General features: G+C 44.3%; 1 protein-coding gene across 9 annotated transcripts in view; it reads left to right on the top strand.

Moving 5' to 3' along the window:
• The window catches only part of Camk1d (calcium/calmodulin-dependent protein kinase ID), a 421404-nt gene that overhangs the window by 327442 nt on the left and 70099 nt on the right, over positions 1 to 23863 (top strand). The window contains exon 1 of one of the 9 annotated variants that reach the window (XM_006497473.4): positions 3888 to 5383. The exons of the other annotated variants lie outside the window; for them this stretch is intronic. The gene's annotated coding sequence lies outside the window, so the exon portion shown is untranslated. Of the gene's footprint in view, positions 1 to 3887; positions 5384 to 23863 lie in introns of those variants that run through there. 9 annotated transcript variants of the gene reach the window in all.

The following is a 23863-nucleotide window of genomic DNA, read 5'->3' as shown; positions in this document are numbered from 1 at the left end:
CTCATGCTTATTCGGCAAGCAGTCCTATCCACTGAGCCATTTTTTCACCCCATATTCAGCAAATCTTGATTGGATATATGCCAAGGGGCAGGGCCTGCTATAAACAACTCATCACAAAAATCTCTGCCTTTCTGAGGGAGATGCAAGGGGAGGCAGGCAACATCAACTATCAAATATAATAAATGAACACCATGGTATATTAAAAGATGCTGTGTAGCAATGAAAAGAGATGAAGTGGTGTGGAAAGATGAATGGCTGCAGTGGGAGGGGTGGCCAGGCACTCCTCCACGAGTGAGTGACAGGCAAGCAGACTAAGGAGCAAACAGAGCAAGGTTAAGTGAGTGCTTGCTGCAGTGAGAGGGACTTGCTGTAGGCAGGGGTGACAGTAACTGAGAACTTGAGGGACACAAGATGGGGGGGGGGGTGGCTGGTGTGCCCAAGGACCAGCAAGGAAGCCAGTGGGATCCGTGGAAAATGAAACTGGGTGGGGGGGGTCGTGGTTCTGGGAAGAACTGGGGGAAGGGAGGTGAATCAAATCAAAATACATTCTGTGAAATTCTCAAAGAATTATACAAATACTATTACTTTTTAAAAATGAGAGAAGAGAGCACAGAAGTAGCCCTCAAGGCAACAAGGAAGGAACAGTCAAGATAAGGGAGGGAAATGAACTCTAGTGCACATAAAGATTGATTTTGAAAGGAAAATAAAGAAAGGGTGACAGACTGCAGATGCTTCAGTTGGTGGGGCCAGGGGAAGCTGATGGCTTCAGTTGTCTGGATGGAGATGAATTGCTGGGTTTCTGCTGAGAACCTTGGAAGATACTGACGGCAGGAGAGAAGTCGTGATGTTATTTTCAGCAGGAATTGGAAAGTAAATGGACTGAAGAGAAGGAATGTGATAGCCAGACAACATCAGGGGCAGCATGTTTAGGAATGTCAAGCCAGGCATGGTCACTTGCACCTGCCATCCCTGCTGCTAGTGAGGCTAAGGCGAGAAGATAGATGACTGCAAAGGCAAGGTCAGCCCAAGTGATGCAGTGAGACCCTACCTCAGATGTGTAAGCTGAAGCCACTCAGCAAACCTGGGTGCCTTTTTTCACTGTGTTAAATGGCACAGTATAGAAATGGAGCTGGTAGGCTTAGAATTAACCATAAGTAAGACGGGGTGGTGGTGGTGGTGGTGGTGGTGGGAGTTAGGCTATATGGTAAGGATCAGCTGTAATGACTGGCTGGAAGATTTAAGCGAGGTCTGTGTGCAAGTGATTTAAGCAAGGTCTGGTGTCAATGGGACAGGGTAAAGATGAGAGATAAGAAAGACAGGTTACAAAGGTTTGGGTACGTTGTGGCTTCATTTTCATTAAACTCTAAAAAGTCTTTAATTTCTTTCTTTATTCCTTCCTTGACCAAGGAACTCACACAATATGTACTCACTGATAAGTGGATATTAGCCCCAAACCTAGGATTCCCAAGATATAAGATACAATTTGCTAAACACATGAAACTCAAGAAGAATGAAGACTGAAGTGTGGACACTATGCCCCTCCTTAGAATTGGGAACAAAACACCCATGGAAGGAGTTACAGAGACAAAGTTTGGAGCTGAGATGAAAGGATGGACCATGTAGAGACTGCCATATCCAGGGATCCACCCCATAATCAGCATCCAAACGCTGACACCATTGCATACACTAGCAAGATTTTATCGAAAGGACCCAGATGTAGCTGTCTCTTGTGAGACTATGCCGGGGCCTAGCAAACACAGAAGTGGATGCTCACAGTCAGCTAATGGATGGATCACAGGGCTCCCAATGGAGGAGCTAGAGAAAGAACCCAAGGAGCTAAAGGGATCTGCAACCCTATAGGTGGAACAGCATTATGAACTAACCAGTACCCCGGAGCTCTTGACTCTAGCTGCATATGTATCAAAAGATGGCCTAGTCGGCCATCACTGGAAAGAGAGGCCCATTGGACTTGCAAACTTTATATGCCCCAGTACAGGGGAACGCCAGGGCCAAAAAGGGGGAGTGGGTGAGTAGGGGAGTGGGGGTGGGTGGGTATGGGGGACTTTTGGTATAGCATTGAAAATGTAAATGAGCTAAATACCTAATAAAAAATGAAAAAAAAAAAAAAAAGAAAGACAGGTTACAGATCTCAATGGGCTTGAAGGATTGTTGATAGCTAAGGACTAAAGGTAACTGGAAATATCAGAGGAAGGAATGGCAGAAGCGTGCCTGGATGGGTCACAGTTACTGGTGATGACAAGGTCTGGGGTATGACAAGGAGCCTTAATGGATGAGAGAAGGTGAGGCGCAAACTGCTGAAGGACCTCCACTCAAGGACCTGAGTCCAAGCATGCAGGACCACCACCATGGATACAGAATGTGTGGGAGGGTATTTGGAATTATAACTGCAACAGCAAAGGGGGTGTGGTGGGGTGGGGTGAGGTGAGGTGGGGTGGGGTGGGAGCAGTGCCAGCCACAAGCAGGTTCTCTCAATCTTATGATTGACAGGTAATGCATCCCATTTCAGTGGTCCTCATTTCAGACCTTTGCCTTGCCACTGAAATCTGACAAGTTCCTGCCTCCTGCACTGTCTAATGCCCCATGAACGATTCTGATGATAGTTTACACTTCAGCACTGGGGGAGGATAGCGGCCAGAAGATGATGCACATAAACATGCCAAGCGTAGCTCCAGGCATACAGTAATTACTTAAAGCGCCATTTTGATGGTGCTCCCTCTGAATCTTCATGTAGGGCCCATGCCTCTCTAGTCGAGAGCCAAGCGGCAGCTTTTCATTCTGTCCTTGTGGTGCCAGTCATTTCCTAAGGAAGTCGTTCATTTGTGCCTTTGCTCCATGGTGGAGTGGAGGGTGGCTCTGAGGAAGTGGAGTCTGCAAGGAGCACAATTTGAGAGCCATCGCAGCAGCCGAGAGAGATGATAAAGCCATGGTTTTAAAGCAGCCGTCAGGATGAAGGGGGAAGAAGGGGGAAGACGTATGTATGAACAAAATCAGGTCGTATTTAAAACTCACATTAGTGTTGGATGGATAGGTGATGCCTTGCTTCCACACTTTGTTGACCAAGCAGAGATGAGCAGTGCAGCAAGAAGCTGCTGTGGCAAAGATGCTACACTGATTAGATTTCTACCCGACCTGGCGATCATCAAAGCCCAGGTTTATACCACCAATCAATCCCCTGTGCCATCCCAGTTAATCAGCGTGTCTACAGCTCTATGGGAATTATATAGGAATTATACCAGGGAATGTTCTAGAAACATCATATTAAAATTCTAACCCATGGCTCTTTGCTCTGAAAATATCATTATTAGTCTTACACTATTTACCCCCAGCCAGATCTCTGGGTCATGCACACTGATATTTCTATGACCCATTTGGCTTGCTTGGTTTGATGGTTGTGTCAAACTTGCATCTTTGGCTAAAGACCTGAAAAACAGGTATTCATCTGATCATCACTTGCAAGTTATGCCCATGTATTGCACCATCATTGATACATGCTCCTTTGCTAAATTATTTAAAGAGTTTTGAAAAGCCTGAGTTTCAAAGGTGAGAAAAATCACACCTTAAGCAGCCATAAGACTTAGCAACTGGTTATGCCCATCTCTGACCCTCTCTTGGGCAACTGGTTTTCCCTGGCCACTAGAAACATTTCAGAGCCCCGTTGGTGACCTGCTTTTGCCAGGTACAAAGAACTGCATAGCCTGGGACTCTGGGATTTTGTTTCCCGCTTACTGTGTTCAGTTCTTCTCTTCCTTTAACTTTGTGTGTGTGTGTGTGTTTGTGTGTGTGTGTGTGTGTGTGTGTGTGTGTGTGTGTGTGTGTGTGTGTGTGTGTGAGAGAGAGGGGGGGGAGGAGGGGGGGTGTGAGTCAGAGTCTTAGATGTGCTTTGTCTCTTGGTGTCTCCTGCCTGGCTGGGTATAGGAAGTAGTACCTTTTTAGTGGTTATGACTTTTAGACAAGGCTTTCCTACACAGGCCAGAGTGCCTCCCAGAAGACACACATTGAGTTGAGTGTTATGAGTTTGGCAGTGCTTCACTAGATCCCACCAGTGGAATGGAGATGGTCTAAGCATTTGCCTACCTTGTGGGGCCTTACAGTTATCTGATATTATTGGCTGTGGAGACACATGCCTATGATCTCAGCACTTGGAAGACAGAGGTAAGAGAATCTCAAGTGTGAGGTTAGCCTGAGCAATAGAGCCAAACCCTGTTTCAAAAAATAAAGGTTTCTGGGGTAGAGCCCTGGGGAATAAATGGAGCAGTAAAGTGTCTGCCACACAATCTCGAGGACCTGTCTTCTGATCCCTGCCACCCCATGTAAAAAGCTGCGTATGACACATCTGCAGTCTCCACACAGAGCTGGAAACAGGTGGATCCCTAGATCCTTCTGGTCAGACACCCTACCTAGGTCAATGAGCTCCAGGCCCTGTGTCTCAAAAATAGGGTAGGGAGTGATAGAGGATGCTATTGGGTGCTGACATATGACGTCCACAGGCGTGCAACCAACTTTCATATATGTTCACACAGCCACATGAACATATGCATACACACACACACTCACACATGCACGTACACATCTCCAAACATACATATCCAAGCTAACAGCACATTATATTAATAATGATAGGTAATGACGGGTGTTTTCTCTGTGCCTGTTTTTCATGTCCTATCATTTGGTCCCCTGAGGATCCTGTGACATATATGCAGGTTCTCACTTCTCACGCCTGGGTCCTAAACAGGAAGACATTTTACCCAGATTCAGGGAGGAAGCCAAGTGACGCACTTCCTCCTCTCGGCAGCCTACCATTTATTTCAGTGATAGTGTTGGCAGAGACCCATCTCCCTAGAAGGGACCGGTCATTGTCAGCCATCTGGTGACAGCAGCTCCTTCTGAACCATTTGGTTGTAAGCACTAAATCCTAATGCCTTCCTCTGACCCCAGCACGTAACAGGTAGCATGTGAGCCGTTTTGCTTGGCTGGCTCTAATCCCCACAATTATGTATCAGCACGACTGGCATCTTTCTCTTTAAGAAGGAAATTAAAAAGCTGTACCCTTCAGTGTCCCTCCTCACTCTCAAGCCATCAGTGGCTGCGGGGTTGAGAGACAGGCTGCAAGTGGGAACAGAAGGATAAGCCGATTTTGATTGAAATTCTGCTGTGGGCACCTTGAGGAATTTCACAGCCCAGTGACTCTGCATGCTCAGTGTTGGAGTCTCTCACTGAGATGCAGAGCAATGGCTAGGAGCTTATGTGGAGGCCAGTCAGGCGTGCAGCAGATCCTGGAACAGCCCCCATTTTGCTTCTAGAGATTTCGTCACTGTGCCAGATGCCAGGGCTTCCAAGGAGCCTCTGCCACCACAAATGACCTGTGAGTTTGTTCCTACAAGGAGAACTATCTGCCTTTCCCATCCCCCTCTCCTCCCACCCTTCTATTATAGCCCAATCTTGCTCACTGCTGGTCTGCTGCCAACACTGCTTCCCAGCCCCAGCCCCTACCCCTGCATTCCCAAAGAGGAGAACCAGAAGGGCCCATGCTACACTTGTAGCCTTGACCCAGGAGGCTCTGGGTTTCTAACTGTTGAAGTGAGAAATGCCATAGTTGTTATACCAGATAATTGTATCTATTCATATATCCGCCCAGTTCTAGCAAAAGTGGCTCTGACTGTTCACTGACTTTTAAGTGGAGGCACAAAAGCCACTCGTGCCATTTTAAGTTTTTCTGATATTTCCTAATGAAGGATTTGAATTTTAAAAAAATATTTAAGTATAAAACCCAGCAGAGAACACATGAGAATTAATAGGACAGCCAACGTCACCTGCTTTCGTGTAAGTGCCAATTGAACTCGCTGTACCAGTGCTGTAATGGGTGTCCACGTTCCCCGTTCCCCAGCTTCTTCCCTGAGCATCTTCTCATTCCGTCTTGCTTGTCTTTGGGAACAATACCTTTATTCTTCTCTCTGCTGCCCATGCCAGAACAGCCTGTTTGTCTTCAGTGTCCTGCCACAGAACTATATCCCTAGCCTGTCTCTCTTCCTTTTCAACTATGTGTCCTCTGCTTTCTGCTTTGAAATCTCTCTATACATTGGTTCATTTTCTAATCCCAGAGAAAAAGCCGCCTCAGAGCCTCATGTTGCTCGGAATTCTGCCCATGATAGCTTATGACTCAAGAAAGCCACACAGTTGTGACCGACTCTAGCAGGTGCATCAGCTTGTGTTTACAGAGCCCATGTCATAGGGTGGGAGGCTGGGCATGCACACACAGCTGTCAAGTGTCCTCATGCCACGCACCCCCACACACCTACCGTGCATTGTGCCCACTGTGGAGTGGGTGGAATGCTCTCTATAGCTCAGTTTCCCTCGCCATTGTTCCTGCCTCTGATTGGTCTTTACTCGTCTTTCTGCTGGCCTGGGATGACAAGCCCCTGATGTCCTCCACAATTCTATTACCTTCCCTCTGATCTGTTGTTTGGTTGGTTGTTGGTTTCCATCAGAATAATCATCAAAACAGAGATGGATGCCATTGTGATTGGTGAGACACTCAGGCACAGAGCCCTTCCTGACCACAAGGCTGTCACTGACTCCTAGTATCTCCAGAATTTTACCCCTCACCCAGTCAGCCCCCTCTTTAGACCCCTGAACCTGGAGCCTGCTAATCTCAGCTGCTGAGTCCTGGCTCCCATCCCTGGAATCTGTCCTGACACCTTTCCTGGCAGTACCTCTTCTGCCCATCACACAGCTCCCCACAGGTGCAGACTCTTCTTGCTACTTCTCTTTGCGGCATTTTATATTTCTACTGCTTATCAAGTAGAAGATAATTATTCATATTGGGGACTTGTTACCAGGTCCTAGATTCTGTAGCTTTTATACTTAAAGGGGAAACAAACTATAATTATAAATAAATAAGGAAGACTCTTGGAATACCTATAATATATAAGAGGCAGCCATGAAATCTTAGCACCTGAGGTTTATTAAACTCCCGATGGTTGTCAGCCTCAGATGGACAGAAATTCAGATGCACACACAGCCCATGTCAGGGTACAGTGGCTCACACATATGCACATCACTCACAAGCACATGTAATAGATAAATAAAGATGGAGAGGAGGAAGGGAAAGTGTTATTTGTGTGGGCCTCCTGGGGCAGTGTTTGGGGTTACATCTTAAAGCTGTTTTGTGTTGATGTCTGCATTGTATGTAGCGAGCATTTCTATTTGTGATCAGACGATTTTTAAGGCCTTTAACTAAAGGAATATCACAAACTATTCATTTAATCACATCTTCTTACTAACCAACCAATTTATCTTTGCTGTGACCTTGTTAGTTCTTCCCTGCTACCAGGCCAATAACAGTTGCCCATAAGAACCAAGTGAAATTCATATTTGTATGAGTAGTTTTTGAAAAATAAATTACTTGTGATGATATCCACTAAAGGTGGCAATATTCATGACTCATAAGCTTCCTAACTTACAAAAACACCATAATAACCAAGATAAGAGCTAATTTAACCCTATCATTTGGAGCCTAATTTTTGTGTTTCCCTTCTGTCTGCCTGTAACCAGCCCTTCTCAAGGCCTGTCCCCCACCCGCTGTGTGGGAAGCCTTCCCTGGAACTCCTGGTTCTGAGTGTTTAGAAGACAAGCAAAGAGACTTGGCTATGGTGTCAAGTCTCAGGAAGGACATGACCCTGACAGTTGTCCCTGAGCATCAGTCTGTTATCTACAGTGGTAACTTGTGGGCTAAGGAGATGGTTCAGTTCATCCCCAGAACCCATATTAAAACACAGAAACATACCTGGCGCCTCCCAATTGTCATCCCAGGACTAGGGGGAGAAAGACAGGAACATCCCTAGGGCTTGCTGGCCTGCCAGCTTAGCCTCCTTGATGCTTTCCAAGCCAGTGAGAGATCCTGCTTCAAAACCCCATGATGGATAGCATCAGAGGGATGACAGACAGCACTACCTCTGACCTCCTCAAATATGCTCACACATGTACATGTGCGCGCACACACAAATACACACAAAATAATTCCCCTGGTGAGGACCAGGGGAATCCGACTGTTTAATTAAAACAAAGCTTCGCGAAGGCCCGCGGCGGGTGTTGACGCGATGTGATTTCTGCCCAGTGCTCTGAATGTCAAAGTGAAGAAATTCAATGAAGCGCGTGTAAACGGCGGGAGAAACTGACTCCCTTAAGGTAGCCAAATGCCTCGTCATCTAATTAGTGACGCGCATGAATGGATGAACGAGATTCCCACTGTCCCTACCTACTATCCAACGAAACCACAGCCAAGGGAACGGGCTTGGCGGAATCAGGGGGGAAAGAAGACCCTGTTGAGCTTGACTCTAGTCTGGCACGGTGAAGAGACATTCGCATAGCCCTCTGCACATCTGTCTGTGTACTTGTGGATGAGTTATAAAACTCAATGCAATAACTAGTAAGTAAATCATTATTACACTGTACTTAACTAGTCCAAGAGTAACAAGGGGGCAAGTTTCTGTCCCTTCAGTACAGACGTGGCGTGTGTGTTCTCTGAACAGTTTTGATTGAAGTTGAATAGAATTCAAGGAAACCCTTCACAGATGGCTGACCACAAAGGTTTGCTTTGTGGCAGTCTCCGGTTAAGAGAGGAAGACAAGACCAAAAGCTAGGAGATGGATCTGCGAGGGCAGATAGGCTGAGGACTGAAGCCAGGTTAGTTCAGAACAGGAGATGCTGAAAGACTCGGCAGGGAACAAGGAGGCAGACCAGCATGGTTCTGCAACAAACACCAGGAGTCCAGAAACTGGAGCATAGGACCTCTTCCGAGACACTGATTTATTTTTACACAAGACAGCGTACTCCACAGCACTGGGCACTGACTTGGGTCTAGTGAAACAGAATCAATAATTTATGACTCTCTAGTCGATATGCCTGCATTCACTTAATGGACCACTGGGAGTTAGTAATAGTGAGATACCAGGGATTTCTAATAAAATTTGATTTTTTTTTTTTTCAGAGCAAGGCAGTTTCAGACAGTCAAGTAGCTCCTGGACTTGTTAGAGACAGCAGCTCTTCCAGAGCCTCCTTTGCATGTGACAGAGAGGATAGGCTGCTGTGTTTTCGAATGCTCTTGTATCAATGACTTTAAGTACTGGGCTCGCTGAAATCTCATTATCCTCCAGCCTGCAGGCTGTCTGGTAGAGGGTGCAATTGTATTAAGTGTAGGAAATGAATGCACTCTAAATTCAAGTGTGGGTACAGACTGCTGGCATCTCTTGGCCTTTTGGATTGCCGGAGCTCTCTCATGGCCTTGTGTTCCTTTCTTCACACTTAGCAGAAAATGTATGTCCTTAGAACATTGACAGACAGCAGGTTGACTGTACATTTCAGTTCAAAGAGTCCACCTTCTCTGGAGTCTCTAGAGCCGAGGTGACCCTTAACAGGTTTCTCCCACGTGAAGCAAGGAAGGAGGTGGAGTGTGCACATCCCCTCATGAACGTACCTGTAAATCTCTCTCTCTCTCTCTCTGTGTGTGTGTGTGTGTGTGTGTGTGTTCACACGTGTGCATATGCCTGTGGAGGCCAGAGGTTAAGCCTACCTTTCATTTCTCAGGATCCATCTACATTATGTTGAGACAGAGTCTCTCTTGAGACCAGGACTCACTGACTAGATGAGGCCAGCTGACCAGCAAGCCCCTGGGACTTCCCTGTTTCCACCCCTCCTGGATCTGAGATTCCAAGCACGCATGACAACACCCGGCTTTATGCATGAATGCTAGTGATTGCAGTCAGGTCCTTGGGTGCTTGTGTGGTAGCACTTTACCAAGGAAGGCATTATCTCAGTCTAGGTAAATAGCTCTTGCTGTTCTTATAATAGAACTTGGCAGCCCCTTCAAACGCTGAGACAGGAGGCTGACTTCTAGGCTCAGGGGTCAGGAAAGCCTTCTTCTAAGCCATCTTATTCTCTACCTTCCTACAACACATTTAGGTTTGACAATAATCCATGAAACACCAAGTCTTCTCTCTCTCTCTCTCTCTCTCTCTCTCTCTCTCTCTCTCTCTCTCTCTCTCTCTCTCGTTTGTGGCATTTCTACTCAAGGAATTTTTTGGTTTTCTTATTTCTGATTATGAAGGCTGTTTAGCATTTACAAGCTGAGGATGAGTGTCTAATAAGCTTCTGCCTTAGGCCAGTTTCCATAGAAACAGCCTCTAAACCAGAGATTTGAGTACAGGTGAGTTTCAGAACCTGCAGACCCAGCAAGTAGGGAAGGAAGCAAGACCGGAAGGAGGTGGGATCGGGTAGGCTATACAGCTGTCCTAGCAAAGCCTCCACCTTCTCTGGAGTCTCTAGAGCTGAGGTGACCCTTAACAGGTTTCTCCCACATGAAGCAAGGAAGGAGGTGGAGTGTGCACATCCCCTCATGCTGTTAGGTGCAGGCTGTCCCCAGGAAGGGAAGTGTGGCTGTGGGCAAGGGAGCTTTTTTGCTATAAGGAGTACCTTCAAAAGGTCACAACTAAGAGGAGTCAGCCACCAACACTCCCAATACCTGGGGTGTCACTTTGGGATGATCAGTGTCGTGCTCACCAGCATCCCTGCCCTGCCCACCTCCCTCCATGTTCAACTCACAACCCAACTTAGGCTCACTGCCAATTTTTCCCCTCTCCCAAACTCTAGCTTTAGTGGTTGTTTTTCTTCTGTGTGTATGAATTTGTATGTGTGTATGCATGTGTGCATTTGTGTGTGTGTGCACATTTGTGTGTGTGTGCACATTTGTGTGTGTGTGCACATTTGTGTGTGTATGTGTGTGCATTTGTATGTGTTTGTGTGTGTGTGCACATTTGTGTGTGTGTGCACATTTGTGTGTGTGTGCACATTTGTGTGTGTATGTGTGTGCATTTGTATGTGTATGTGTGTATGTGTGCATTTGTGTGTGTATGTGTGCATTTGTGTGTGTATGTGTGTACATTTGTGTGTGTGTGTGCATTTGTATGTGTATATGTGTGTATGTGTGCATTTTGGTGTGTGTGTATGTATGTGTGCATTTGTGTGTGTATGTGTGTACATTTGTGTGTGTGTGTGTGTGTGCATTTGTATGTGTATATGTGTGTATGTGTGCATTTTGGTGTGTGTGTATGTATGTGTGCATTTGTGTGTGTATGTGTGTACATTTGTGTGTGTGTGTGTGCATTTGTATGTGTATATGTGTGTATGTGTGCATTTGTGTGTGTGTGTACATGTGCATTTGTGTGTGTATGTGTGTACATTTGTGTGTGTGTGTGTGTGTGCATTTGTATGTGTATATGTGTATATGTGTGCATTTGTGTGTGTATGTGTGTACATTTGTGTGTGTGTGTGTGTGTGTGTGCGTGCTCGTGTTTCTATATGCATATGTGTGCATGAATGTATGGCATCTAAAGGACAACCTTGGGTCTTCTCCACATCCTTTCTTCCTTTTGTTTGAGACAGAGTTTCTCATTGGTCTGGAATCTTGTGGACGGGCTAAGCTCCTGATCAGTAAAACTCCAGGGAGGAGGTTTCCCGCCTCTACCCCATCCCACCATTGCTCAGCTTACAGGCAGACATTATAGCTGTCTCCGGGTGGGGTCTGGAATATGAACTTAGGTCCTTATACTTGCAAGCACGTGCCTTACTGCCTGAACCATTTCCCCAGCACATGATCAAGGTATACAATTTATATACCATAAAATTCACTCATTTTGAGTGTGGAATTTGGTGAACTTTAATAAATTTACTATTGCCAAAACCATCATGCTAATGTTTTAGAATATTTCCATCAAATAAGAAGCGTGCACTTTAAAAGGAACACCTTCTGAAGCAAGACATTATTATAGTGTGATTTCAGTGCAAAGGACTTACGTTCTTTTTTTGATTGGTTGGTTGGTTTGGTTTTTTTGTTTTTTGTTTTAGTTTTTTGTTGTTGTTGTTGTTTTTGAGACAGGGTTTCTCTGTGTAGCCCTGGCTGTCCTGGAACTCACTTTGTAGACCAGGCTGGCCTCGAACTCAGAAATCCACCTGCCTCTGCCTCCTGAGTGCTGGGACTAAAGGTGTGCGCCACCACACCCGGCCAGGACTTAAGTTCTTAACTGAAAAGATCTATTGACAGGCATACTATGAGTGGGCAAGATTCTTTTTAACAGTTATTTGGGGTCTCAGGAGACCCTAGGAGATATAATTAATGGAAAGCCCAGAAAAGCAGCTCTATCTCCCTTTGCTAGGTGGCCATTCCCAGAGGTCATCTAACAATGCGTGCCTGACTAAGGGCTCTGTGCTAAATAAATCTACTTTATTTCCCGATAAAAGAAGCCCCGTTAGAGGTAGAGTGTGCTCCGTGAATATATGTGACAGGCAGTGAGAGGAAGAATGACCCCAACAAGAGAGGACACGTGTCTGAGTGTCAGAAGAGAGGCAAGAAAGAAGAGACACAGAGAAGATGGGGTAAGAATTAGACAGGAAATGTCTTCATGTATTAAATACCAACACCACAACCTAGACTATTTCTAAGGCATGTATAGGATTATTCCCTTCAGTGGCATATTTGCTGTTCTGTGAATGAGAAAGTGGGTTTGGAAAAAGAGAAGAGGGCACTTTTCCGAAGGTTTTAGGGTAGACTCATAAAATTCACACCATAAAACTCACTTTTACTTTATTTATTTAAAATTTACTTTTATCTTATTTAATATGCACTGCTGATTTGCCTGTGTGTGTGTGTGTGTGTGTGTGTGTGTGTGCCTGGTCCCATGGAGCTGTACTTACAGGCAGCTGTGAACTCCATGTGGTTGCTGGGAATTGAACCTGGGTCTCCTGGAAGAATAGTTAGTGTTCTTAACCACTGAGCCATCTCACCAGACCCAAAACTCACACTTTAAGACATATAATGTGATAATTTTTAGGATGTTCACAAAGATTTACAGCTGTTATCATTAATTCCAAGACATATATATCCCTGCCAGATACACACACACACACACACACACACACACACACACACACATATATACCGGCTCTGTATTCACCATTACACACTCTCTCTTACCCAGGCCAAACACTAATCCACTCTCTCACCTAAGGCCTCCTCTGTGTTGCTTATCTCATATGAAGGGACTCCTACAGTGTGTGGGTTTTGTGTTCTCAGTATGCTTGTGATCTAGTCACACATGTCACTGTACTCTGCCCTCCTTCATGAGTGAATAGTTTTTGTATGTACTGGGTATACATGCCACATGTTGCTTCTCCATGATCCACTGATAGACCTTTGGGTTTATTTCCATGGTTTTGGCTATGAAAAATAACAATGCTATGGATGTGGATACAGGAGGTTTTGCATGAAGATGTCTCCAGTTCTCCCATGAAAATATTTAGGACTAAAAGTGCTGGGTTATCTTCTGTGTTCCAGTTTTGTGAGGAACTGCAAGATACTTTGCAGAGTAGCTTCATATTCCAGTCAGATGTTTGTCGTGGTGATAAAGTCCCTGAGTGAATCACTTAGGAAGAGGAATAGCTTATTTAGGGTCACAGTTTAGGTGTCCATTATCTAGATCTTGGGAACACTAGAGAAGGTATTTGTCATTTTTTGCAACATTAAGGCTGATGTATGATATAAACACCTGTGACTTATTGGTAATTTAACATGTAGGATTCTCATTCACTCACTCATGGTATGTCTTTCCTTCTGAAATGAATGTGAAGGGGAAACATGTGGGTGCTAGGAAGTAAAGGATGCAAAACCCATCAGTGAGAATTAGTCTTCTCCACAGCAGGTTGTAGACCACACAGGCAATGTGTTTTACAGCTGCCTACCCCACAGCCACAAGCAACGCTGCCCTTCTTCTGTAAGACTGCAACTATTGGAGCTGAGGAGAAAGAACCTGGTTGTCTTAATTCTAAAAGAGCACATGTGCTTGCAAAGATGTGTGTGTGTGTGTGTGTGTGTGTGTGTGTGTGTGTGTGTGTGTGTGTACAATGCATATCTGTAGAGTTACAAGGAAAGGCTTTCAAGGAGCTAACCTGTCCCGAAAAGAAAAGCAAAGAAAAGAAAAGAAAAGAAAAGAAAAGAAAAGAAAAGAAAGAAAAAAGAAAAAAAGGGGGAAAAACCACTCAGCAGTAAACTGACATGCCTTAACTGCTCTCATTGTATAATGCTTGTCTGTCAAGTTTGCCCCACCCTGTCTATGTGGATGGATTGGATCGTGACCTTACCAGCCAGTCATTCACACCCTGGGAGGACTGTGGGCAGTCACCTTCTCCCCACACACTGCTCCAGATCACTAATCGCCCGCTAGCACATCATCTAAATGGATTTTTGACATAGTGTTCTAAAGGAATGGCCGTGAAAGTATGCTAAAGGCTTCTGTCATTGGGGTGCTTTGAGCTGTGACCTCCCATTGTGCACTGGGACACTAAGCTGTGCTTGGGCTCCGTTTACAAAGCCAGATAGAACAGCAATTTAGTGGAGGTGAACTTGGGACTCTAGAACATTCTTTCAGAATGTAGTTAGCTTGCTCTAAACAAAGGAGACAAAGGATAGGAAGGTATAATACTCAGACCAGCGCAAACTAGCTGAGACAATTTTAATGAATGAGTGATTGGTTGGATGAATAGGCAGCTGAGGGAGAAATTTTAAGAAGAATGGCTCGGCAGTCAGTGTGCTGATGGATACAGGTTACAGAATGAAGGTTACGCTCCCGAGTATAAGTGCTGAGGTTTACATGCTATGGAAGAGTGTCATGCCCAGCTAGACCCAACTCTTACTTAACTCAAAATTTTGTATAACTTGTGTATGTGAGAGAGACAGACAGACACACACACACACACACACACAGAGAGAGAGAGAGAGAGAGAGAGAGAGAGAGAGAGAGAGAGATCAAACATGTGATGTTAACATCAGGGATCCTCCTTAATCAATCTTTATCTTATTTTTAAGATACAGTTTTCACTGAACCTCAATGTCACTGACTGAATTCCCACCCACTGAATTTATTGGCCCCTAGGTAGCAAATACTAAGTTTGCTTCCTTTTTGCGCCATAAACCAAGTTGGTCAAAAGTATGAGGCAGTAGCAAGCGAGGCAAACATGGCCCCACCTTTGCGGGATTCCCTGTAAGGACTAGGGCGGGGCCAGGAAAAGAAGACAGACAAACTTTACATAGATGGGCATGCTGGTAAGTGGTTACAACAGGCAAGTGCTATGCAAAAAATAGAGTGCTAAGAGAGAATGAAGCAAAGGACCTAATGTTGCCTATCCATCAAGAAAGACTCTTCTGAAGCTGTGACATTGAAGCTGGGATCTTAAGTAATAAGTGAAGTCTAACAGCTAAAAATATGCAGAGGGTTGAGGTAGCCTAGCAGGGAAAGGACTTGCTACCAAGCCTGGTGACCTGAGTTCAGTTCCTGGGAGTCACATGGTGGGTAGAGAGGACCAGCTCCCACAAGTTGCCCTTTGATTTTCATGTGCATGCATGGCATGAATATGCATGCACACATAATAAAAAATAATTATTTAATTCTTTTAATATGCAGAGGTTCAATAGACACAAAGAATGTGATCCAGCAGTTGGCTGAGCAATAGACAGGCAACCTTTGGGTTGTCTTTGCTCTTTTCCAAGCTATGTTAAGGCTTTCTTTGTTTATGTAAATGCATATGCACTGGAAGATGTTCTGTAGAGATCCACACTAGCTGAGAAGCTTCAGAGCAAATGCAAGCACGTACAGTCCAGCCTAATTAAGATAATGGGGAATGGGGCTGAAGTGCATCCTTTAGGTGTAACATAAAATCGAGGTTATCACTTTTTTCTTTAGATTCTGAGTCTCTAAGCACATGTGAATTGTGTTATTGTTCTCCATCAGTTTTGGAACACCCTAACCCAGGATGGGCCACCATATGCTCCCGGCCAGCTGGCAGTCCTCCACATGGGAGCTGCTGCTTTTACAGACTCTGAACCAGGTCCTGTCCCAAGACTCATTCCAGAGCCTATTCCTGTTCAGTTTTTAGCTACTGAAAGAATGCAAATTTTCTATCATACTATAGGAAGTATGATAAAACAATAATCATGTGTCTATGATAGCCTGTCTTTATTGTCAACCTGACCTGATTGAGAGTCACGTAAGAGATGACATAGATCATGTCAGGGCATACCTGTGAGGATGGTTCCAGACATTAGCTGAGGGGGAAAGGTCCTCTCAGGACACAGGTGGTCCTGTTAGGCTGGGGGTTAGAGCTAAATGAAGTAAAAAGAGAAAAGGAAGAAAACCCGATGAGATGTAAACATTCCCATTTCTGCTTCCTTGTCTGCTGAGGTGTGAGCAAGTTACTCCACAGCCATCCTGGCACCATGGAACTACCTGCTACCATACCTTCCTCTCCATTATGGGCTGTTTCCTTTCAAACTGAGAGCCAAAATAAATCTTTCCTCCCTTAAATAACTTCGTGTCAGGCATTTGGTCACACCAATGAGAAATGTAGTTAATACTTCTGCCAAATAAAATCCTCCTAATTGGAACTAATTGCAGAAGGGCTGATGTGTAATTGTCAAAGAGCTAATTATGAAAATTTTCCAGTCTCATATTTAATACGTTCAACACCATCTGTTGTCACAAAGCTCATGCTGAATGAGTTTATCCAGGTCAGTTGTCATCTGGGGCTAATAAGAACTTCATTAACCTAGCATCCTAGGCAACATGCCATGCTGGCTTGATAGCCTTCCCACCCTCACTTGCGAGTCCTCATACATGTAGAAAAAGACCTGTCAATGTAGAATCAACTCAATTATAAGATCACATAGAAAGGCAGAAACACACACAAGCTTCCATCCTAATGCTTGGATATGTTAAAATCCCAGGCCATCTGTGGGAGCAAGAAAAGTAAGGACCTGTGTCATAAAGAACAAGCAGTCCTTGCATTATCCTGCCTTGGTGGTAACTCTTATTCTTTTAAATGCCCTCCATAAGGATGCCTTTACAGAAATTTACCAAGACAAGGAAAAAAAATCTTTTCCCACTGTCTAACTTATTTTTGAAGCATCACTCCTTTTAAAAATCACTCCTTTTATAGAAGAGAAAATGAGTCTCAGATATTTCAGTCCTGTGTACCCTTCTTTGCATTTATGGGCCTCATCCAGGGCCAAGGTGTAGGAAACATTGTACATGCCAGTGACTCTGGGCATGATGCCCTGAGCCCTGCCTTTGTTTTGTTCTCTCCCTTCCTCATACTTGTCTTTTAGTAGTATTGGTCAGGGTTGACCAGATGTCCTTCTTGACTTCTATGAAATCACTTTTCTCCTTTGTTTCCTACCTGTATGTTTAATCCTTGGTTATCTCTTTCTTGGCCAACTCATCACTGGTCTTATGTCCCCATTTTCTTTAACCTAGCTACCCTCTCTTAGTAGAAGATGACACCTGTCTCTTGGCTTGACACTCTGAAGTTTAGACTATAACAAGAGCTCTACTCCTCATTTCTCTATCCATAGACATTTCAGTTGTTCATATCCTATCCAGGGCTCTAAATCTGTGCTATCCAACATGTGACTCTTAACACTAACTAAAGTTAGATAAAATTAGAAAATCATTTCTTTGGTTAACTAGCCACGCATTGCTAGTGGCTGCAATATTGGAAAATAGAGAAAATGATTATTTCCAAAGTTAGAAATTTCTTTTTCCCAACACCCTAGATAATTTTACTCTTCCAAAGCTATAGATGTATCAAGGTCCTTGGACTAGCTTTCTAATGAAAAAAGAAAAAAAAAAGACAATAGGTAATGATTGGTTGGTTGGTTGCTTGGTTAGCATAGGTTCATGAGACTAAGGAGACATGTCCCACAGTCTGCTATCTGTAAGGCAGAGAGAGCCAGGGAAGTCAGTGATATAATTCAGTCTACATGTAAAAACATGCAAGCCAGAGGAGCCAATGGTGTGTAGATGTGTGTCTAAAGTTGAGGAAAACCAGCATTTCAGCTCTAGACATCACGCAGGAAGCAAAAGAAGTAATTTTTTTTTCTTTCATCTGTGTCTTATTCTATTCAAACTCTCAGCAGATTTTGTGCTACCCACCCATGTTGGGGAGGCTGCCTGCTTCACTAACTCCACCAATTTAAATAGCAATTTCTTTCAGAGATGCCCTCAAAAACATACTTAGAAACTGTGGTCAACCAGAAATCTCAGCATCCAATAACTCAGTTAAATTAACAGAGAAAAGTCAACCTTTGCAACTCCCATTTCAAAGAGTGGTGTCACCACCTACCCAGTCCTCAAGTCAAAAACCAGGGATGTTCTGGAATCTTGCAACTTTATTTGTGAACCCGCTGTATCTTCAGAACATGGGCCACCTCTATCCAGTGGCCTTGGATTCCTATGTTCCTCAGGTAGGGAGCAACCCCTCCTTAGCCCCGCCCCCATCTGTCTGACTCTGCTCTAGATCATACAACCCATCTCCAGCAGCAACCAGAGTGAGTGGGGCAGGGGGTGTGTGAGATCAAAGTACACTCTATGAAATCCCCAACGAAATAATAAAAACATGTTTACTCTTTTGAGAATACTCTGTTTTGATCTGTACCCTCTTTTTAATTGGATTATTATTTCCTTTAATGCCCAGTTGTTTGAGTTCTTGATATTTTTTTAGATATTAGCCCTCTAGTGGATGTATAGTTGGTTTAAAAAAAAAAATCTTTTCCTAGTTTGTAACCTGATACTTTGTCCAAATGACAGTGTCCTTCGCTTACAGAAGCTTTTCAGTTTCATGGAGTCCCACTCATTAATTATTGTTCTTTCCTGTGTGCACCACATCTCCTGTTCTTCTCTTCTCCTCTTGGGTACTGGGGATCAAACCTACAACCTTACATAGGCTAAGTACCCCTTCCACTGCTGGTCCCGTTGTCCTTCCTCTCTTTATACAGTTACTAGTAACTAGGATGAACTGGTTTTCCTTAGTTAACTTTTCCAAAGGCCCTGCCTCCAACTAGAGCTACTGAAGTACACTGAAGAGTTAAGATTCCAATACATTTTAGGGTAGAGAGTCAGTTCAGCCCCATGGCATGAAATATAAAGACAAACTAGCCAGAATCAAAATATAGTGGTACACAATGGGTTAAACTTTTCTGGTTCACTAGATGGAAAGGCATTTGTTTGTGGTTTGGAAATCTCTGAACAGATTGAAGCTTGGCAGAGATTGTGAAATAGAATTCTAAGAATAAATTGTTTTTGAAATTATTAAAGTAGGGTTTGACAAAGGAGACAGTACTGATGGCAAAGGTGAGGTGCAATAAAGTCTCAATCTCATTGTTAAGGTGGAGGGGGGGTCCCCCAGTAGCAGGGTGTGTGGGGACCAGAGTTCTATGCAGGAATGGGAACAACGAGCTAGGATGGGAAAGGGAGAGGCTACCCTGACTGACAGAGGGAAGTTGTAGGCAATGCTGAATTGAGACTTGATTGATACAAAGGTAGAGAAGGGAAACATGGCCTTGTCAGCCAGCATTAAAAATTGCCCTTGTCTGCCCTCTGGGTCTCAGGGATTCTCTATTGAAAAATGCTTTGTTGGTAGAGTCTTTTAATCATGACTTGTATGGTTCGAGAAAACCTTTCCTCCAGGCACTAAATATAAAGAGAACACTGTATTCTGAGGAATTGCATGTTTCTAGCCCTGGCTGAGATGGAAGGGGTACTTGAAGACCACATTGCTCTTGTACTATGCCAGTATGTCTTTCTCTTGTGCAGTCCCTGCCTCATTATAGGACAGTCTTATGCAGTGCCTTATGAGAACCTGTCATACCTACAGCATGACACTCTCAAGAGTCTTCTTCTTGTTAGTCAGTCACATGTAAGCAACGGTCTGTGGTAGACTAGTAGAGCCCATTCCCAGCCATCACTATGGGCACTTCCTTTGGTGAATGTGTGGGTGGTGGTGGTAGAAGGTGTGAGAGTTGCCTTTCTCAATACTGTTACTAAATACCCGACAACAAACAACGTTAGCAAAGAGATGATTTTGGCTTATAGTTTAGGGTAGCAGTTCTCAGCCTTCCTAATGCTGAGACCCCCTTAGTATAGTTCCTCATGCCGTGATGGCCCCCAAGTATAAAATTATTTCATTTCTACTTCAGAACTGTAATTTTGCCACTGTTATGAGTTACAATGTAAATATCTAGTGCATAGGTTGAGAACTGTTGGCTTAAGGGGATATAGCCCATCATAGTAGACAGGGCATGGCAGCAGAAACATGAAGTAGCTGACCACATTGGGTCCACAGTCAAGGAAGGAAGACACCACAAGAAGTATAATACCAAAGTCCCCATTCCTCACTTCCTCCAAAGCAACACCACCAGCTAGGGACAAGTGTTCAAACATGTAAGTTGATGGCTAGCATTTCACATTCACACTCACACCGTAACAGTTTTCCATACAATTTTACATAATAAATAAGCATCACATTTTAAGGTAACAGAACACTGTCTTTTAAAATCAGGTGGTGGGGGCTGAGGAAGCAGCTCAGCGGGCAGTATACTTCCTATGCAAGCTTCAGGATCCATGTTGGACTCCTAGCACCCAGCATTGAGTGAGTGAGACGGGCGGGTCTCAGCATCTCACTGGCCAGCCAGTCTGAGCAAATCATCGAGCATCAGGTTCAGTGAGAGAGCCTGTCTCAAAAAGAAAGGTGGGAAGTGATTGAGGGAGATATGCAACATTGACCTCTGGCCTCCACACATACACACATTGGCCTCCACATACTGATACAAGTGCACATGTGTGTGTACACAACAGGGGGAACATGAGGGGGAAGGAGGGGAAGGAGAGAATATCAGGTGGATAAGTCAAATACATGCAAAGTATAGGGTTTGCACAGTACTATAACTCATGGTGTCCTGACAGTTACATGGTACAGTAGTCTGCAATAGGGCAATCTAAGTTTAAAGCTTTCTCAGTACAGTAAATTTTGAATATTATGTCTCTTGACAATTATTTTTTCCACTCACAGGGATTTACATGGCTTAAAAGTTTTACAAATAAGCCAAAATTGTACTGAGATTATGAAATCAAAGTATTTCACATTTGCATATTTAAAATTGACACATGCTATGATAGCATATACTATAATAGGCAAAGAGGATGAGACTGAGCGACAGAGTTGAATAATGTTCTAGAGGACATCAGAGCTGGAATTCAGGAGAGGGAATAAATCTGGACCATCTTTTCTGTCTTGTTTCCTTGGTGTCTGATAGCCAATTTGTCTTCCTATGTCTGTATTTCCTAGGTTGAACCTCCCCTTCCATGCCTACTTCTATAAGTTGGCCTTCTGATGCTCACTGAAAATTAATACCCATTATATTTAGATTCTGACCATGTGGTATCTTTAGATAATGATTGGAAAATGATTAGGGGGAGGCTGGGGATAAAGCTCAATGGAAAAGTACGTGCTTTGTAAGCACGAAGACCTGGGTTTGATCCCCAACACTCACATAGGAAAAGCTTTCAAGTGAGAAGGTGTCTTAGGTTGGGTGTTATTGCTGTGAAGAGACACCATGACCAAGGCAACTCTTATAAAGGACAGCATTTAGTTGGGGCTGACTTGCAGGTTCAGAGGTTCAGTCCGTTATCGTCTCAGTGGGAAGCATGGCAGCATCCAGGCAGACATGGTGCTGGAGGAAAGTTCTACATCTTGATCCAAAGGCAGTAGGAGGAGACTGTCTTCTGCAGGCAGCCAGGAGGAGGGTCCCTTCTGTACTGGGCAGAGCTTGAGCACTAGGAGTCCTCAGAGCCCACCTACACAGTGACACACTTCCTACAACAAGGCCACACCTACTCCAACAAGGCCACGCTTCCAGATAGTGCCGCTTTCCATGGGCCAAGCATATTCAAACCACCACAGAAAGTTTGTCCCTGTAATGGTAGTGTTGAAAAGGTGAATACAAAATTCTCCGAGGTTTACTGATAAGACTAGACAACTGACATTGACCTCTGACCTCCACATGTGTGTGCACACATGTGTACACACATGCTGGCATGTACACACATATGCATATACAAACAAAGAGGTGCTTAGGGCTCTATTCTCATGTATGAATAAGCCTGTTTGTATAATGAATGAATTAATGACTAGTGGATTCTTTCAAGTGAGTTTACGATAAAAAACTGTTTTGGCTGGGTCTCTTGTGTATTAATTTTAGACTCCATGCAGTAGCCTACATACTTCAGACTACCAGCAAGAAGCCGGTCACTAGAAACAGACTCTTGACTTTGGACCAGAAGCATAGCTAAGATAAAATCCATCTTTATAACTCACCTAATCTATATTATGCTAATAGCAATAGAAAACAAAGACAACTACCATTAATTCATTGCACTGCACAGTCCATTATTAGGGTTCTCCTCCCTTTCCCAAATCTCCTGATAACTCACCCCATCCTAATTTCATCCTGATATTTTAACATGGGGCTTTAAACGTTTACAGCAGAGTCTTGCCATAGATGAATTTTGCTGAGAAGGCAGCCTCTCCAAACAGCCCACACAGGTCAGCCAGCCGAAGGATGAGACTTGTGTCTTGCCATGAGTAAACTCTTTTCTCTGTTGATTCTGGAACAGCAAAACTTTTCATATCTGTTTCGAGAATAAGAAGGTGTCTTGCTCAATGTAGGAAAATACATTTTCTCACAGCCCTGGGGGAGGGGGAAGGGGAGAGGACTAGAAGCATAGGTGAATTCTCCAGGGAGCTCTCTTTTTGGTTTGTGGTGTCCTTTGTGGCAGATGGGACAGAGATCTCCTTATAAGGATCTAATTCCATCATGGAGGCCCCATCTTATGACCTTACCTCAACCTGAGGATGATCCACAGGTCTGCCCCAAATGCTATCACTTTAAGACTTACAGTTTCCTAGCAGGAATGGGGAGATGTGTCTGTTTCTTAACAGTGGGCTTTGAAAATGCATGCCTCGTGAGATTTTTTTTTTTTGAAAGCATAAAGTGATTTGCAAATTTAAGATTTCTTTTTAAATTAATATTGTTACTTTTTTTTTTCTATCAAGTTTCTAAACATTTCCCCAGAGCCCTGGTTTCTAAGGAAACCCGATTCTTCCTGAGCGATGTTCAGAAGTAGAACTCTGATGCAGTCTGAAGTTTAAGAAGTAGGATCTTAAATGTGCAGATAGGAAGGCCCGTGGCAGCGCGTACCATCCTTTGTCGCTTTCGCTTTCACGGCACACTGCTGCCCCATGGCAATTCACACATTTTCATCTTACAGAATCCATCAAGACCTTAAAGACCACGGTAGAAAAAAAAAAGACCTTCTTCCAAGGGTAGGAAGCACATGAGGTTCAAGGGAGGCAGAAGGGTGGGCAAGTCTTGGTCGTGGGATGCTCTGTCAGGAGGTGAGAGAGTCGGTAGGTGGGAGAGGTCAGGAGGTGGGAGGAGTCAGGAGGTGGGAGGGGTCAGGAGGTGGGAGGGGTCAGGAGGTGGGAGGCATGAGGATTATTGCCTGTCCTCTGGCCTCTGCAGAGGAGAAGAGGTGGTAACAGGCTGGCCAAGAATGGGAGAGCATCATTGGAAGGTGGATCGATGGTAAGGGGCAAGGACAGTCTTACCCCCGTGCAGCTGATGCTACTCAATTATGGCCAAATGCATAGATCCACTGATGAGTGATGGGCAGCCAGGAGAGGCAGATTGAGTGCTGAAAATAGTCGTAGGACATCCACGCTCATCTTGCCCCACAGCTACAGTCTTCCTATGGTAGTACACTCCCTGGCTCTGCAATGTCAGATATTGAAACACTAGAAACCCAACAGAGAATGTAGAGACTTTGTATCACTTGCCAAGACTGGACATCTTAGGAGCTTGACTCCTGCAGGATCGATTGTTTGGACAGCGTGGCTGTCTGAGATG

Source organism: Mus musculus, chromosome 2, assembly GCF_000001635.26.
Source record: "Mus musculus strain C57BL/6J chromosome 2, GRCm38.p6 C57BL/6J".
NCBI classification, from domain to species: domain Eukaryota; kingdom Metazoa; phylum Chordata; class Mammalia; order Rodentia; family Muridae; genus Mus; species Mus musculus.
This window is presented reverse-complemented; position numbering and strand designations above follow the sequence as displayed.